A 15868-nucleotide genomic window follows, 5' to 3' on the forward strand; every position below is an offset into this window, starting at 1 on the left:
GAAAGCCACCTCTATTCTACACATTCAGCACCTAAAAGACTGAATGCACCTCATCCAGACCTGGATGTCCAGCACATACCTGAAGCTAAAGACATAATTACACAATTTGCCAAGAACAAGAAGCAACAACTAGTCCAAACCAGGCTCAACAACTTGAATCTGGAAAGATTTGAATCCTAACTTTCACCCAATACCAAGTCACTCAGATTAATCTTGGACCGAACTCAGACACTGCCAAGAAAACCAAAGATGGCCCGGTACCAGCTCTCTCCACTTATGAAACTGACACTATTCTTCTGAAAAAACAACTTCAGAACTACTGTTCGAGCCCTCAGACCACAGCATATGGATGGTGGCAATGCCTTCTCAAACTCCACATTGGCCCCCTTAATGCCATCACACAAGCTGCAGCATGCGTCACCAAGAGCCTGTAGAAATATGAAGGAACTCATCTTTCTCCTCTTGATAGCCCTTCAAAATCAGCTACATCATCTTCAAAGCCATCACGATCAGCACCCCTGCCTATCCAGCTGACAAGCTCACCACTTCAGTTGGTTCATGGCACAACAGCAGTCAGAAAACCATCAGACTAGAGTTGAAGATGTGCAAAAAAGTAAAGTACCACGCAATAGGCATGTTTCCATCAGGACCACCGCAATCCTGCTCCAATTTAGAAAAAGTGGAATGCTCACCTCTGTAAAAAGTATTTCTACGAAGTAAATTCACAATCCCGGGCAATCTCCGATTGCCTTTGACCCAGTACAGTGTTCCACTACCTGTGGTTAGGGTTGCATTATATAAATTCAATATACTTACATACACATGGATGTTTACCAACCTCTAATTAAGAATATGATTTGGCATGTTCACGCTGCTTACTACTTACAGCCCACTTAAACTATTTTTGCAGCCATACATCCTCCTCTGTGACTTATTAATATAAATTTTTAGCTGAGGAAACCTATTATATTTCACTAGCTGGTTTAGTCCCTTCAGCACATCAATCTATAAATACACTAGAATCTCATGCAGAGCAATGAGTGTCTGGCCACAGATCAATAAACATTGCCCAAGCTCTGTCACAGGATATAATATTTGCAAGCTACTTGGTGTACATTAGTTAGATAAGTAGACACGTGCCTGGGATTGGACAAAAAACCATACTCTAAAAACACAAAATCTCAAAAGATCATTCAAATGGCAGTGGCTGTAAAACTCCACCAACAGTAACAGCTTACAGCCTGCTTCTGGCAGCAGAGCAACTGAATTTGGAGCAGGTTAAAAAAAGAACTAAGTATTAATGGGTACCCCACTCTTATGATGAAATAACTGCACATTGATGTATAGTGCTCTAGCAATCTGTTTATGCAACAGCCTGCAGAACTGTCTCTCAAATTCCTAGATCAAGAGCACAAACCAGGGGCCTTATTTATGAAGGCCTTGCGCCGCCGGTGCGTCACTTTTAACATGGGAAAAAGTGACGCACTGGTGGCGCATGGCCTTCATAAATAAGGCCCCAAGTGTAGATGACAAGTGGCCTATGAAATTGCAAAAACTTTGCAAACTCTTGTTTGTGTAGGTATTGCAATTGAATGCAGGGCAATGTTTGCTGCACTCAGTAATTACCGGGGGCCTCATTTATGAAGGCCTTGCGCCGCCGATGCGCCACTTTTAAAATGGGAAAAAGTGACGCACTGGCGGCGCAAGGCCTTCATAAATAAGGCCCCGGGTCTGATAAAGTTAGCAACCTATGTTACATTTCAGCCGCTCAAATCTGCTGAGATTTAATACGAAAAAAGCCAGGGCTGAGTAGAAGACGTGGCTTCAGGTACTGCGATTACCAAAATCCGCATTTCCTCCCCAAAATTCGGATTAGACAACAGGTATATGTCCCCTGAAAATTCTGAACACCTCGGTGTCAGATTTTCTCAGGTGACACTTTTTGCATTTAATAAAGGGCACTCATGAGCAGTTCCTAAGATTACGAGATCTTTCCATGTCATCATGTGCACCATGTTCCAGTACTGGTTTTCCTTTTACAAATCATTATTTTCAGGTGCATTAGTCCAGCTGAAAAGAACAAAAACTACAACTTCTAGAAAGCATTACGTTGTTAAAGTAAAAGTTCAGACTGAAAAAGGTGTCTAATTAACCTGGAGTCATCTGGTAATCAAGCTAAATCCTTAAACCACAGCCAACTGGTGTGTGTGTGTATATATATATATATATGTACCCTCGAGCATCAAAGTACCGTCAGACATGATTGCAAGTGAACTAAGCACAGTACTCAATCAAATCCCAGAACCAACGTACCTATTCCCTCGTCGAGGTTTGTGGCAGTTTTCTCCCGGTAGCTCCCAGCTCTTCGGCCCCTAAATTAGTACTTTAGACACACTAGAATAGACTGCCACCCCTTGAGAAGATTCAGAATGCACTAAATCCTCCTTCCGTGTGTGCGATTTTCCTGATGCTCCCTGGCATCCGTGCACTTTGAAACCATTAGTGCAGGTCTTCACAATCAGTAGGAGCCATGTTGACTAATGTCACATGATCCGCACAGGATCCTGGGGCTTGTAGTCTTTGCAGCTCTCTTTGCTCTTTCATTTTGCTTGTCTGAATCAGGAAATAGGACTACATTCCCCAGGTCACGGTGAATCAGGAAGACTGTGCCTGAAGTTACCAGATGTTAGACTGCTAATAAAACCTTAGCCTCTTTCGCCATCTGCTGGATATTTTAGGGCTTCCATATATTTAAATTACTGAGGATAGTAAAGGCAGAAGCAGGAGTAGTTAGAACATTTTAATCATATATTTCTTAGTATATAGGCATGAATTATGCCGTATTAAGCAAAATGGTAGTGTCACGTTACAACGAGCAAATTTCTACAAAACTGGGACCTGGGTGCTATAAAATTAAAATAAACCACAATTGAGCAGCCTCTTCAGGGTCTTACATGTGAGACAGTCATGTTTTAATTGTTTTTCACAACTTAGAGCAGTCTATTTTCAAGACGTCTCCTTGGTACTTTGTAAATTCTAAAGTCCCTGTCCCAGTGCCCATATGACATCCTGCTCCTCATGTTTTCACCTCTCTGATCCCAGATGTTTTCTTGTGCAGTCTCCAACAAGTGCAGCACACGATTTTGTTTGTTGCTTACCAAGAGAATGCTAGACTCTGGTACTCCCTTTAACTGTGTTGATTATCGCCCTAATAAACACAGCACATACGGCACCGACCCCGCTTTTCTCATTCAATCAATCAAACTGTATCTATAAAGCACGGCTAAAGACCCCGAGGGTATCCAGGCACGGAGGTCTCACGGGTCTTCAGTGGAAGAGCCAGGTTTTCAGTCCCTTTCTGAAGTTCGAAAGTGAAGGCGAGGTTCGGACGGGGAGGTCGTTTTAGGACTTGGTAGGAGAAGTAATGACCTCCACTGCTGCTTCTGCAGGTGGGGAGGACGTGGGGGAGGGAGGTGAAGCGCAGTTGTCTTGCGGGTTGGAGGAAAGTCAGGCGATGATTGAGCTATTCGGGTACTTGGTTGTAGAGTGCTTTGAAGGCGCGGTTCAGCATCTTGAACTGGCATCTCTTAGGGATGGGGAGCCAGTGTTGGCTTCTGAGGTGGGGGGTTGATGCTGGTCTATTTGGGAAGTTGAAAATGAGTCTGGCTGCTGTGTTCTGTATGGTTTGTAGTAGTTTGAGGAGTTGGATGGAGGTTCGGGCATAGAGTGTGGTTCCTTAGTCCAGTCAGCTGGTGACGATTGCTTTCATAACTGTTTTCCTGTTTTCCTAGCACAGGTTATTGAGGATCTTTGTGCTAAAGAAATTTGGAACCCAGGCATGGGGAATCAGGCTCTTAATAAAGCATTAAATCTGTCAACAAAACTCCTGTCTAACTTAACAGATAAAAACAGCTTATTACAAATACGTCATGCCTGGACGGTGAATAATTCTTATGGCACCTGGAAAACCTCAGGATTATTTATCAGCACATTTATCAATAATTTTAAAAAAACAATTCATGAATTTACGCTTTGGTATGTGGGAAACAAAGGATCTCATCCCCTCCTGGAAAGACCAGCACCAAAATCAAGACTGCAGATTGTGCAATTACAAACATGAATCCCTATCACATATTCTTCGTGCAAGTTTGAAGTTATTAAAAGAAATACAAATATTTTTGAAAGAAATATTCATTAACATGAAAACACGAGTATGCAGAGAAGCTGTAACCACCTGGTTAGGTGGGTCTTCGACTCCTCTGGTCTGCAGGGGGTTTAAATTCATACATTTGTATCTAAAGGAATTAGGAAGAGTTGCAGAAGAAAATCAAGTAACCTAATATACAGTTTTATGATGAATATGGTTTTTATGATGAGGACAATGTTTCTGATGCAGCACTTTATGGACAATATATCGGGTCTTGATTTTATTAAATGTAGAGCAATAAACAAAGATTTGTATTCTTTTTACTGACTCTTTTTATAGGATGCTTTAAGAAATTTAAATGAAATTATACGGTGTAATGGTTTTAAAAGACCGAACATTTGAACAAACTTGACACTGTTTTCCTGATGTTGATGGGGTTTCATCTGAAGATATTACAGAGCATATGGAGGGTGTGGAAGCAGGAGGAGGATACTGAGTTGATCTGGCGCTGTATTGAGAGTTTGCTCTCCAGGATGATACAGAGGTTGTGGCCGTGATCGGTCAGGGTGGGTGTAGGGCCAAGTTCAGTGGGCCACCACGTGTCGTGTCAACCTACGGTGAGTTGTTCCTCCCAAAGATGAGTACCTCCATCTGCCTTTTACAACACCATTGTCCATTCACAAATCCAGAAACAAGTGTGCTGGATTCAGAATCAATGTTTTCCAGACCTAACAAAATCCAATATTCTGGGGTTCGGAAGTTACTGTGTGTACGGAAATAGCACCATTGCAAGCTTCCTCTTAAAATGTAGAAATAAATGTGGATTTTGGGGCTTTGAGCACCAAAATCCTTGTGTACTAGTATTTGCCAGGCATTCTCCTTTGAAAAATCTGAAATTACCTGGGGAAACTTGTGTTAGATGCGATAACTATCACAAAACTAGTAATGTCAATTATGCACACACAGGAGTTTATGCAGAGATTGGAGAATTAAGGGCAATTAATGATTGGACCCCACTATTAGCTTACCTACCACCCCTCTGCTAAGCACTCCCATAGCCCCTTTTCCTGCACCAACCTCCGCACACAACAACCAAACCAATTGACAACTCAACACCCTTGCAACTCTCACCATCATGCCCACCTCTATCCATTTCCCTGACACTTCATTTCCCCAACATTACAATCCCCTCCATTACCCTCCAACCCTATACTCCTACGATGCTCTCCTTCACTTCCATACAAGTCTGTGCTCCTCCAGTATCTGTCTCCTCCTATAAGCCCTCTGCTCTTTACCACCACACGTTATTGTCACCCCACATAATCAGCTCATGATTTGACCCTCACAATGCGCACCTAAGCCCTCAATGCCAGAACCACCAAACCTCACAAAAGATAATGACAAAGGCCACATATTCCCTAATCCACACACTCATGATTCTACATCCTCATTGCCTTGCTCACCATGTGCCCTTTGCAGCTTCGGGTGGCTTGGGGCCTCCCAGGTTGAGGAAGTGGGCTGGTGGAGGCAGGTGTGGCATTCTGCTCTCCGTTTTCAGGAGAGGAGGCTTGGTGAAACTGAACTTCATTATGGTTTCAGGATGAACTGATGAAAACGAGGCACACTTGGATCTTGCAAGATCTCACTAGATCTGTGGTCATCTTGGGTGTAGTCCTTGCATAAAAGGGAGCTTTGCCCACAACCAACTGCAAGTCACCGCGGTGCATATTGAGAAGCCAAACACACACAAAAGGTTATGAAAGTAATCACTGGCAATGGCTCAGTGTTGCAATCCAACCCATTGTTCCTTTACCCACTATGCCACCATAGTTTGAACCCATTCATAAACAAGTCAGTATTGATGCTGCTCCAATAGGAACAGTCCAGTCCGAACTCCCAGGCCGGGGCCTCCCTGAACACGAGCACCCAAGACTGTTTTCACCCTGATTGGGGCTCTTCAATCATGTGTAGCTTGGATCCAGTGGCACAGTGACCAAGGGACCCATGGCTGGGTATACCCTGGGTCACTTAGGGTGTTACATTAAAAAAACAAATGTTGTTGAGAGAAATGTTTGCAATAAGTTTAACCACTGGCAATCACTTGGGGTATCATTCCAACCCATTGTTCATTAGCCCACTATGTGACCATAGTTGCTCACTGTACGACTGAAAACAAGCTATTGAGGAGTCCAAATGAGAGCAAAATCGGTTTTGAGTTGCCTGTATACTGGTTTGGAGAGGACCTGGCTTAGCAGTTTGGACTGGACTTTTCCTATTGAAGCAGGATTAAGACTTATCAGCATATGGCTGGGTCTAATATGTGGATCTATGGAAATTGGACAGTTTGCAGTGTGAAAGAGAGACTGGAACCATTGGTTGATCTCCAGAGTGTTAGAAAGACGCTTGCTGTAGAACTTTGGATTTAATTGTGGGCCTTAGAAAGATGGACTTTTGGATTTTCAAAGAAGACGGGGGTCTTATGTAAGACTGTTGTGAGGCCTTCTTGGGCCCACTTTGGTTCTCCATTTTAGTTTTATATTTAAACATTTTTAGTAGACACTGTTTTAGCAACATTATTTTTACATGTTTTGCTTGCACGATATTATTATGAGAAGATGCTATACATGTTGCTTGTTTTTCGAAAGCCTATCTTGTTGTGTAATCAGTACACTCCGTTCAAGGCTAGGAACACAGAACAAGATATCCTAATGCTTGTGCTGCCCATTCAGAGACAGCTTCTAACATCTACACATATCAATGCAACTGTGGTTTTTATTATATAAACGGCACACTGGCCTTCAGGGGGCAGAGGAGCACTCCGGTCACGACTGTCCTGGAACAAAGGCTGTGTTCGAAATGCAGCTTTGCAGATGCTGATCTTTAAGGAGGAATTGCCAATCCCATTGCTGGCCGGTGACTTGACCAAGTTATCCAGGGATGGGGGCACAGGCTAACCTAAAAGTTAGGGCAGCGGGCACACCCACTATGCACTCAGAGTAGGGGTAGTGAAAGTCCGAAATATATCGAAATCAGACATCCATGTTTAGACTGTTCATTCTTTTCACCATATTCATCATGCTGGTTACATTGCTTTCTTTTATCTTCCGAATAATCGCAGCTTATTCTTTCTATGCAGGACAACGATTTTTTCAATACATTTATTGAAAACTTAATTCATATCTTTCTTGTGTTCACCATGGGCATGCATAAGTAAACAATGAAAGGGGTACGGTCTGTTTCACCAAACACAACAAGGGGGTGCTACTGGTCTAAAAAGGCTAGAAAGTGTCTGCTCTCTCAAGGAGGGTGTGTGTGTATACTAAAGAGTGAGAAGAGGGAAAGGATGAAAACCCATGAGCCCACCCGTTGGCGGAACTTCATCATCTGGGATTTTAGGTTTAAAGTATTTTATTCATTCAGTGTGACACATCCAAACTTATATACAGCAATATAAGATCAGCAAATGAAAAGGAGCAAAAGTCCAGCATGTCACAACATTTTAGCCCAAACATTCCCCACCACCCCAACGTCCCAATGCCCCTCCAAATCCCCCCCCACCCGCCCTCCCCCACTGTCTAGTGCGCTACTAACTTGCAGCCTATCTCCCGAGGCTATAGGCAATTGGGGAGGAGGATCTCATCCCACTCACTGATCTGGTACTGGTGGGCTCGTAAGCCGTAGGAGGCGGAGGTACCTCGGGCAAGTGAGCTCCCTGAATTCCGTGAGTAGCAAAGAGTGAAAAGGTTGCCACAGTTCATTAAATTGTGTTACATCCCCAGCCACCACCAAAGACAATTTCTCCATCCCCAGCACATGCCAAAGTCTGTGGAGCCAGCCCGTTATCGTGGGTACTGTATCTGTTCGCCAATGTATCACGATATTCTGAACAGCAGAGCCAAGTGCAATGGCGATCTGTCTGCCTCTTCTGGACTTGAGAGGATACATTAGAGCATTTGGGAGTCCTAGCAGGGTATATGCCGGGAAGCGCGGGAGCTCTATGCCGAAATGAGAGTCAATTTCATCCAGCACTTCCTTCCAGTAATCAGTTAAGAGAGGACAGTCCCAGAGAATATGCGTGAGCGTGCCCCGATGTCCACACCCCCGCCAGCACGTGTCCGTCTTACTATGGTCGAACTCGTGAATCCGCTCAGGCGTATAATACCAGTAGGTGGACACTTTAGTAAAAGTATCTGTGAGGCCCATATGATAGGCTGAGGGGCGTGCCCTATAAGATATGTGGTCCCATTCCTTGGGGCTAAGTGTCCTCCCAAGCTCCCGTTCCCATCTAACCCTCCCTGGATTGTGGAAGTGTGTAGAGGGTAGTTGCAAAAACCTATACAGGTCCGAGATTAGTTTCGAGTCTGATGTACGGGACAACAGCCATCTCTCACACGGTGAGAGCATCCTATCTGCCACCTCCAGCACATGTGGCTGAAGGGCCCAATGCCGAACCTGCATGTAACGATGTCTTTCCGTTTCAGGGAGTGAGAATTCCTGCCGAAATTGTGTGAACGGGATGATACCCTCAGGGCCCTACAGATGACACAAAGCTCTGCATCCTGCCTGCCGCCAATGTGTGAAAGCTCCTTTCTCCATCCCGGGGGTGAAGGCAGGATTATCCACTAGCGGCGAAAGGGGCGAGGGAAACGTGGTGAGGTCATACCTAAGGTAAGTCGCATCCTAAGCCCGCAATGGTACTCTAGTAATGAAGGATGCGTAAAGATTCTTAGGCCGATGAGTCCGGTGCAGGAACGGTATCTCCTGCAGGGGCCGCCCCGCCACCGCTTGGTCTTGGAAAAGCCGATGCTTATCCGACTCCCACCTGCACCATCCGACCAAGTACCTCAATTGCGTCGCCTGAAAGTATTTCCGGAAGTCGGGAATGCCCAGGCCTCCAGCGTCAGGAGACAAAAGAGAAAGGGTCCTGCGTAGCCTAGGCTTTTTCCCCTGCCAAATGAAACGGGCTACGTCCGACTGCAATTGCTGTATCCACCCCTTCGGCGGCAGCAGCGGCAGGGCCCTGAATAAGTAGAGCACTTGTGGCAAGATCGTCATCTTGACAGCAGCAATCCTACCCAACCAGGAAAGGATGCCGCGATTCCAGCGGCCTAGCTCGGCCTTGATCTTGGCACCCAAGGCCAAGTAGTTGGCTGAGACCATGGCTGGCAACGTAGGGGCAATCTGAATCCCTAAATACGGTATCGCCTCCGAGGACCAAAGTAACGGGAACCTGTTTTGCAAGTACGCCTTGGTATCAGGCGCCAGGGATATATCCAAAGCCACCGACTTCCCCATGTTTACTTTAAAGCCCGAGACCGTGCCGAATGCTGCCAGTTCCTCTCCATACAGGCCGGAAGTGATGTCCGGGGTGTAGCCAATGTGAAGATGACATCATCAGCGTAGAGACTAACCGCATGGGTAAAACCACCCATCCGTATCCCCTCCACCGCCGGTTGAGTCCGCACCCGCTGAGCGAGCGGCTCCATATAGAGAGCGAAGAGCAAGGGTGAGAGTGGGCAGCCGTGCCTTGTGCCTCTCTCAATGGGAAAGGCTGCGGAGGTGTAGCCGTTAACCCGGACCACCGCTGAGGGCTCCTTATAGCAGTTGAGGATCATAGAGCGAAACCGTTCTCCAATACCCGCCTTCACCAGCACTTGTTCCAAGAAGGGCCAGTGCACGAGGTCGAACGCTTTTTCAGCGTCGACCGTGAGCATCATCCTCTCACCCGGAATCCGGGATGCCTTCTCCAGCAGGTGGACCACCCGTTTTGTATTATCCACCGTCTGCCGTCCCGGAACAAAACCCGCCTGATCCGGATCAACAAGACCGGGCAGATGAAGCGCCAGGCGGCTTGCCAAGATCCCAGTATAAAGTTTCAGGTCGACATTTAGAAGAGATATCGGCCTATAAGATCCACAGTGTTTGGGATCTTTCCCCGGTTTGGGGATGACCGTGACGGAAACCCTCAAGAGATCAGGCGGGATGGCTCCAGGTTCCGCGAAGGAATTGAAAAGGCGGACGAGGATGGGGGCTAACGATCCACAGAATGTCTTATAGAAGAGGGCCGAGTAGCCATCCGGGCCCGGTGCTGTGCCGTGCTTAAGTCTGGCAATGGCCGTCACTACTTCCTCTATGCTAATGTCCCTATTTAGGTGGTCCGCCTGTAGTGGGTCCAAGGAGGGCAAAGTGATCGAATCTAGGTAGGAGGTCATAGCCGGCACGTCCGGCGAGTCACCCGCATAGAGGTTGCCGTAGAACTCTCGGAACGCGGCCGAAATGCAGGCGTCATCCGTCACTATACCACCCATGGGGTCAGAGAGTTCTTTCACCAACTGGTTCTGCCTAGTGGCTCGGAGTCTATTGGCCAAAAGTTTGCCACAGCGATCCCCCCCAGTATAAAAAGCATGGCGTAGTCGAAGGGCCGCATATTCCGCCCGGTCCACATCCAAGGCGGCAAGAAGTTTCCTTGCTTCTTTAAGCTGCCGCCAAATCCTCGGGCCCCAGTTCTGCGGTGAATCAGCTCCACTTCCCGGACCCTGTCAGTGAGCTCATCCCTCTTTATCTTGCGTTCCCTATTGTCGGCCGCAGAGATCGATAAGAACTCTCCTCGGAGGACCGCCTTCAAAGCTGCCCACTGGGTGGCTCTGGTAGTATCCGTGTTGTCATTGTGCGCTAAATATTCACGAAGGACCTGCTCAATACGGTCTGTCACCGTTTTCCTGTGGAGCAGAGTATCCCGGAGGTGCCAGACCCTCGCTGGGGCGGCAGACGGTGGCAAGCAGAAGGATGCCTCAACAGGGGCGTGATCCGACAGGGAAATAACCCCCATGTCCACGGTAGGCGCAAGGGCCTGCACCGGGGAGGTGACCAGGAGGTGATCAAGCCTCGCATAGGTCTTGTGCGCGTGGGAGTAGTACGAGTAATCCCTGTCCACGGGGTGCTTATGACGCCAGAGGTCTTGGAGGTCCACCTCCGCAAGTCGCGCCTTGCAACCAGCTGAGAATTCCCCGACTTGCGGGTAGCGCTGAGCCGACCTGTCGACCACCGAATCAAAGACCATGTTAAGGTCGCCCCCGAGGATAACATGCCGGTCCGGAGAGGCTGAAATCTCTTCCACCGCAGACTGCAAGAGCCGCTCCTGTTTGTCATTAGGACTATAAAGAGAGCCTATTGTGAATATCATGCCCCCCACCCGAAACCTATGTGCCAACATCCTCCCTTTAATTTCTGCGAATTTATGGATGTGCTCCCCCCTGAAGTGTCGAGCCACTAGAATCGCCACCCCGGCTGTCTTGGTAGTACCCGAAGAAAAGAACTGCGTCGGAAATTTACAAGAGCGTAGTCTATGTGTGTCCTTTGGCAATAGGTGGGTTTCCTGAAGGAGGCAAATGTCCGCTTGGGTGTTCTCCAACAAGGAAAGCACCGCTCGCCGCTTAACGGGATTGTTCAGACCCCTGACATTCAGGGTCACGATTTTAAAGGAATGAGGAGGCATAGGAAGAGATGTGTGTAAAGGCGCAAGTGTCCTGCGTGGTGAATACCGTGTGTAAGCCTACTCCCTCAAACTCAAACAGCAAGTCGGCCACCCACCAACAGTATGCAACGCCTCTCCCCCTTGCGCAGCGCGGCCCAGTACCAACCACCAGCCCTAGTGCGACCAAATCACCCGCCACATACGCGCCAACCTCACAGACCCCCTCCCCATGTTCCAACCTTTCGTCACAAAGCAAAGCAAAATGGAGAGACTCAGGCAAAGCAACATTTCCTAGCACAGCGCACTGGACAACTTCTATCCCCACACCCAACTCCCACGAACCCTCCCGGTACCCCAACACCCCAGAACGACCCCTTCCAAACCCCAAACACTGTCCCCGTCCCTCCAAGAAAAGAGTCAGGGAAACCATTGTCCAAGGCCGGACCAAAAAGGCAAGTCTATGGGAAAGTCTCGAAAGTGGACGTCCAGCCACAACACCACCCCCGCTCTCCCCCCCCCACCCACCCAGGCCCCCAAACCTGCAGCTCAAAAAAGAAGAAGCGATGTCGATCTCCCCCCGGAGAATTCTTAGGCGGTCAAGGCAACCTCCTCTGTCGCCGTTTCTCTAGCGACCTCCCGCACAGCATTATCCATCTCAGCCCGGATTGTAGGCGAGTCCGGTCTCACCGAAGAAGTCGAAGACCTGCGGCCAGGGATCGGTTGCCAGCCATCCCTGATGATCCGGCGACGACGTGGAGTGGGGCCATCGTCGTCAGTCGCCGTGATGCCCAATACAGTACAGGTGTCCTGAAGGGAGCGCAGCTGATGCAATAGTCCGTTCCAGCGGAAGATAATACGGAAAGGGTGGCCCCAAGAATATTGAATGTCATGCTCCCGCAAAAAATCAGTCACAATCTTAAAAGACTTGCGTTTCTGGAGGGTGACCACTGAAAGGTCTTGAAAGAGGGCCACCCTATGGCCTATGAACTCCAAGGAGGGCTTAGTGCGAGCTACCCTTAGAATCCTTTCTTTCAGGGGATAGTCCGGCAGGAAAGCCAGAAGATCGGGGGGAGGCGCCGGGGCTCTACGTCGTGGGCCCACTCTATGTGCCCTATCGATCCTGAGAGTAAAGTCTGCCGGCTCACCCAGGACTTCCCGAAACAGATCTTGCAAGTAGGCGGCCGCCTCCTCCCCTTCTTCTCCGAGCGGAACGCCCCGGACCCTGATGTTTTTCCTCCGGGAACGGTTCTCGAGGTCCTCCACATGGGATTGTAGATCAATCTGTTGGTCTCGGAGCCTAATCACTTCCTGCTGGAGCTGTGTGAGTTCATTCGTCCCGGGCATGTCCCACTTCTTCCACGGATGAGACCCTTTCTCCTAGGCCATCAACCTCTCTCCGGACCTCTCGTACCTCCCCCGCTACTTCCTGCTTGAGAGTCTGGAAGTCATCCCGTAGGGAGCTAAAGAGCGACTCGAGGAACGACCTAGTAACTGGTGGCTCCCCTCCGCTCGCCCCCTGCGAACTGCTAGACTGACTGGGGGAGGGCTGTCCACGGTCCTGCCGAGCATTGCTCCTGTTCAGCATCTCCGGCAGGGTGCGGTCCCCCTTTCTGTTCCCCCTGTTGCCGGCCATCTTGGGCACCGAATAAGAGTGTTCAATCCTCACCAGCGATAGTAGCGTTACCAACACCACTTAGCTACCCGCTGTGTGACCGCCCTGACCGAAGAGGCCGCACGTCGCTCCTGTAGTGCAGTCCAACATCGGTTCTCTACCGCTCCGTGCTCTCCGGGCGGAGACTCCTGCCCATTCCACCTCAGTGCTAGGCCGGCAGTAGCTTCCAGGCCAAAATGGCGTCCACGCTCCGTCGCACGCTGCCTCTCAAGCAGCCCCCGAGCGGACCCCAAGCTGTCCACAACAAGGGAGCCAACAAGTCCCCGCGGCCGTCGCTTCAAAGGCTTCTGAGACTCCTCTGGGCCCGAGTTGCACCACCAGGCACCCACCACTTCCTATCCGGTTCAGCGGGTGGGACGATCTCGTGCCCCGAGCCAGGCCGGCAAGGCCTCCGAAATCCTCGGCACCGGTCCCATCCATGGCCGTAAACCTGTCGTTCGTCTTGGCGGGGCTCCAACTTCTCACCGCTCCGGTCGCTTTCGTTCAGCGCCACAGTCAGCGGCTCCGCACCGCAGTGGGGGCGGACCTGAGCTGGTCTCTTTTCCCCTCTAGGCCGCGCCAACGGCCTCCGCACAGCGCCTCAGGCTCGAGTTCGCTCACAGGGCGGACCCAACGGCACTTCCGGTCGGGCCGCAGCTTTCGAAGATCGCGGCTCGGCTTCCACAGTCCGCCAAAATTGCCGTCTGGCGCGCAGATTTCTCTCCCAGCAAGGTCCACCAGTTCTCCACTGCACCCGCCGTTGCCAGCTAGCGACGATGGGGGGAGATCAGCGATAAATAAGGTGCTCAGGGGCCTTGGCCGGAGGAGCTCACCGAGGTCCCGTCCTTCTACTCCGCCATCTTGGCCACGCCCCATCATCTGGGATTTTAAAGTATGAACTGGTATCCACTAGGTTACTCACTGTTGTTATCGTGAGTGAACCCTAGTAATGGATCCACCGGTGATGGAAAGCCAAAAAGTAGTGATGTATAAAGCTGTGGGCAGAAAAATTGCAGTGCTCAAAACATATGTGTTTGTGGAATAAGTGGTGTGTTAAAATTGACTAGCATGGTGCCTAAAGATAAATTTATTGTGACGGTCACCATGATGACAAGGTTAAAAACAGAGTGTGGATAGTGTATCAACAAATATTACTATCCTGATGGTAAATTAACTGGTCGACATGTTTCAGCCAAAAAATGGCTTTCTTCAGGACCTATAATAATAACACTACTGCAACTGTGATCAAAAGTGTAGTGAGGACTACATACCATGCATAAAAGACCTACCATCTGCCGGTGTAGTGGACGGTAGCTTTGAAAGTCATGGTTGTGAAAACTCCTCTCCTGAAATAAAAACAGTGTATACAGACACACAATATAACAGATGAAAGCAACAAATTATGGTAAAGACATATAACAGCCAATGAGACATTGCTCAATGTAATGTTTTCTTTAATAACTCACCCAAATTTTACTTGGGAGTGGCCTCACCTCGCCTGGCACTCGCTCAGGTAATGAGGCACCGCTCTGAAGAAATAGAAATAAAAAATACCTATTGAGTAACTTTTCTGGTATAAATTCCACTTCATAAGGATATGCTGGTGTCAAGAATAAGCGTGAAAAGAAACCCAGTTCTCAGCTTGCCTAGCCGGCTGATGATTGATGGCATTGAAATGGAATTTGATAAAACCAAAATTGTATACAGGGTTGTCACTTGACCGTTTGGCAACTATAATTATCTGGTCAGACAGGGGGTAACACTTGAAAAAAGTACTTGGCGCTCAAACTCACACCGCGGTCTACCAATGCTCTATAACAAATGGTGCTCAGTTGAAATCATGTAGCCAAGGTGTGGAGCGAAAGGTGGAGTGCTAGCAGGACATAATCTAAGAAATGAAAAGTCCGTAAGAAATGTCAATGGAATAAAATCGGTAATGAAAAAGAATCGGTAATGAAAAAGAATCCTCCAAACACCACTACGGATAAAAGGAACTCCGAAAAGCCTGTTCTGAAGGTGCCGTAAAGCCGCTGCACTCACCTGTCCGTCGGTACCTCAAAACCCTACTGAGCTGAGGGGAAGGTAACGTGACGGACAGGGCGAGCCGCTCATATGCAATGTAAGTGGACCATGTAGGAAGCGTATAGTTAAAAGTTACCGTCTTCCAGTGTGAGAATGTGCTAACGCTAGCGAGCAAAGGCGGACCAGAAAGGAAGTTATATTTGCCCGCAGTAAAGCACTGAATGAGGATTAGCAAAGATGTGTAAACAGCCACCTAGTAGGCCAATTCCAGCAGAGGGGTGTTACCAATCTTGACATTGGTTCGGGAAATAGCCAATCAGAGACTAGATTGCGCCAGATGGCTCAATAGGAAACCACCACAGTTGTACCAAGTGTACCATATTGTAAACAGCTCGAAGATTTTGTAAATGTCCTCTCAAAACCAAGAATCACAGCGATTATATAATCAAGAGGCTGTCGCCCATGCAGGGACTGTAAAAGTAGATGGAATGCGTGCAAACACGTAATCGAAAGGGGGGTCTACATCATCAGAACCAGTGTATCAGCGTTTGCCAATGGTTCGAAAAGTAGCCAA

The 15868-nt window shown here is 48.4% G+C and overlaps 1 protein-coding gene across 1 annotated transcript in view; it reads right to left on the reverse strand.

Annotated features, from left to right (window-relative positions):
* PEX26 (peroxisomal biogenesis factor 26) overlaps nucleotides 1-2556 on the reverse strand; it is a 42446-nt gene extending 39890 nt beyond the window's left edge. Inside the window, exon 1 of the mRNA XM_086952920.1 lies at nucleotides 2314-2556. The gene's annotated coding sequence lies outside the window, so the exon portion shown is untranslated. The remainder of the gene's footprint in view (nucleotides 1-2313) is intronic.
* Between the last annotated feature and the right edge of the window lie 13312 nt (nucleotides 2557-15868).

This window comes from Lissotriton vulgaris, chromosome 1_2 (assembly GCF_964263255.1).
Source record: "Lissotriton vulgaris chromosome 1_2, aLisVul1.2, whole genome shotgun sequence".
Classification (NCBI taxonomy): domain Eukaryota; kingdom Metazoa; phylum Chordata; class Amphibia; order Caudata; family Salamandridae; genus Lissotriton; species Lissotriton vulgaris.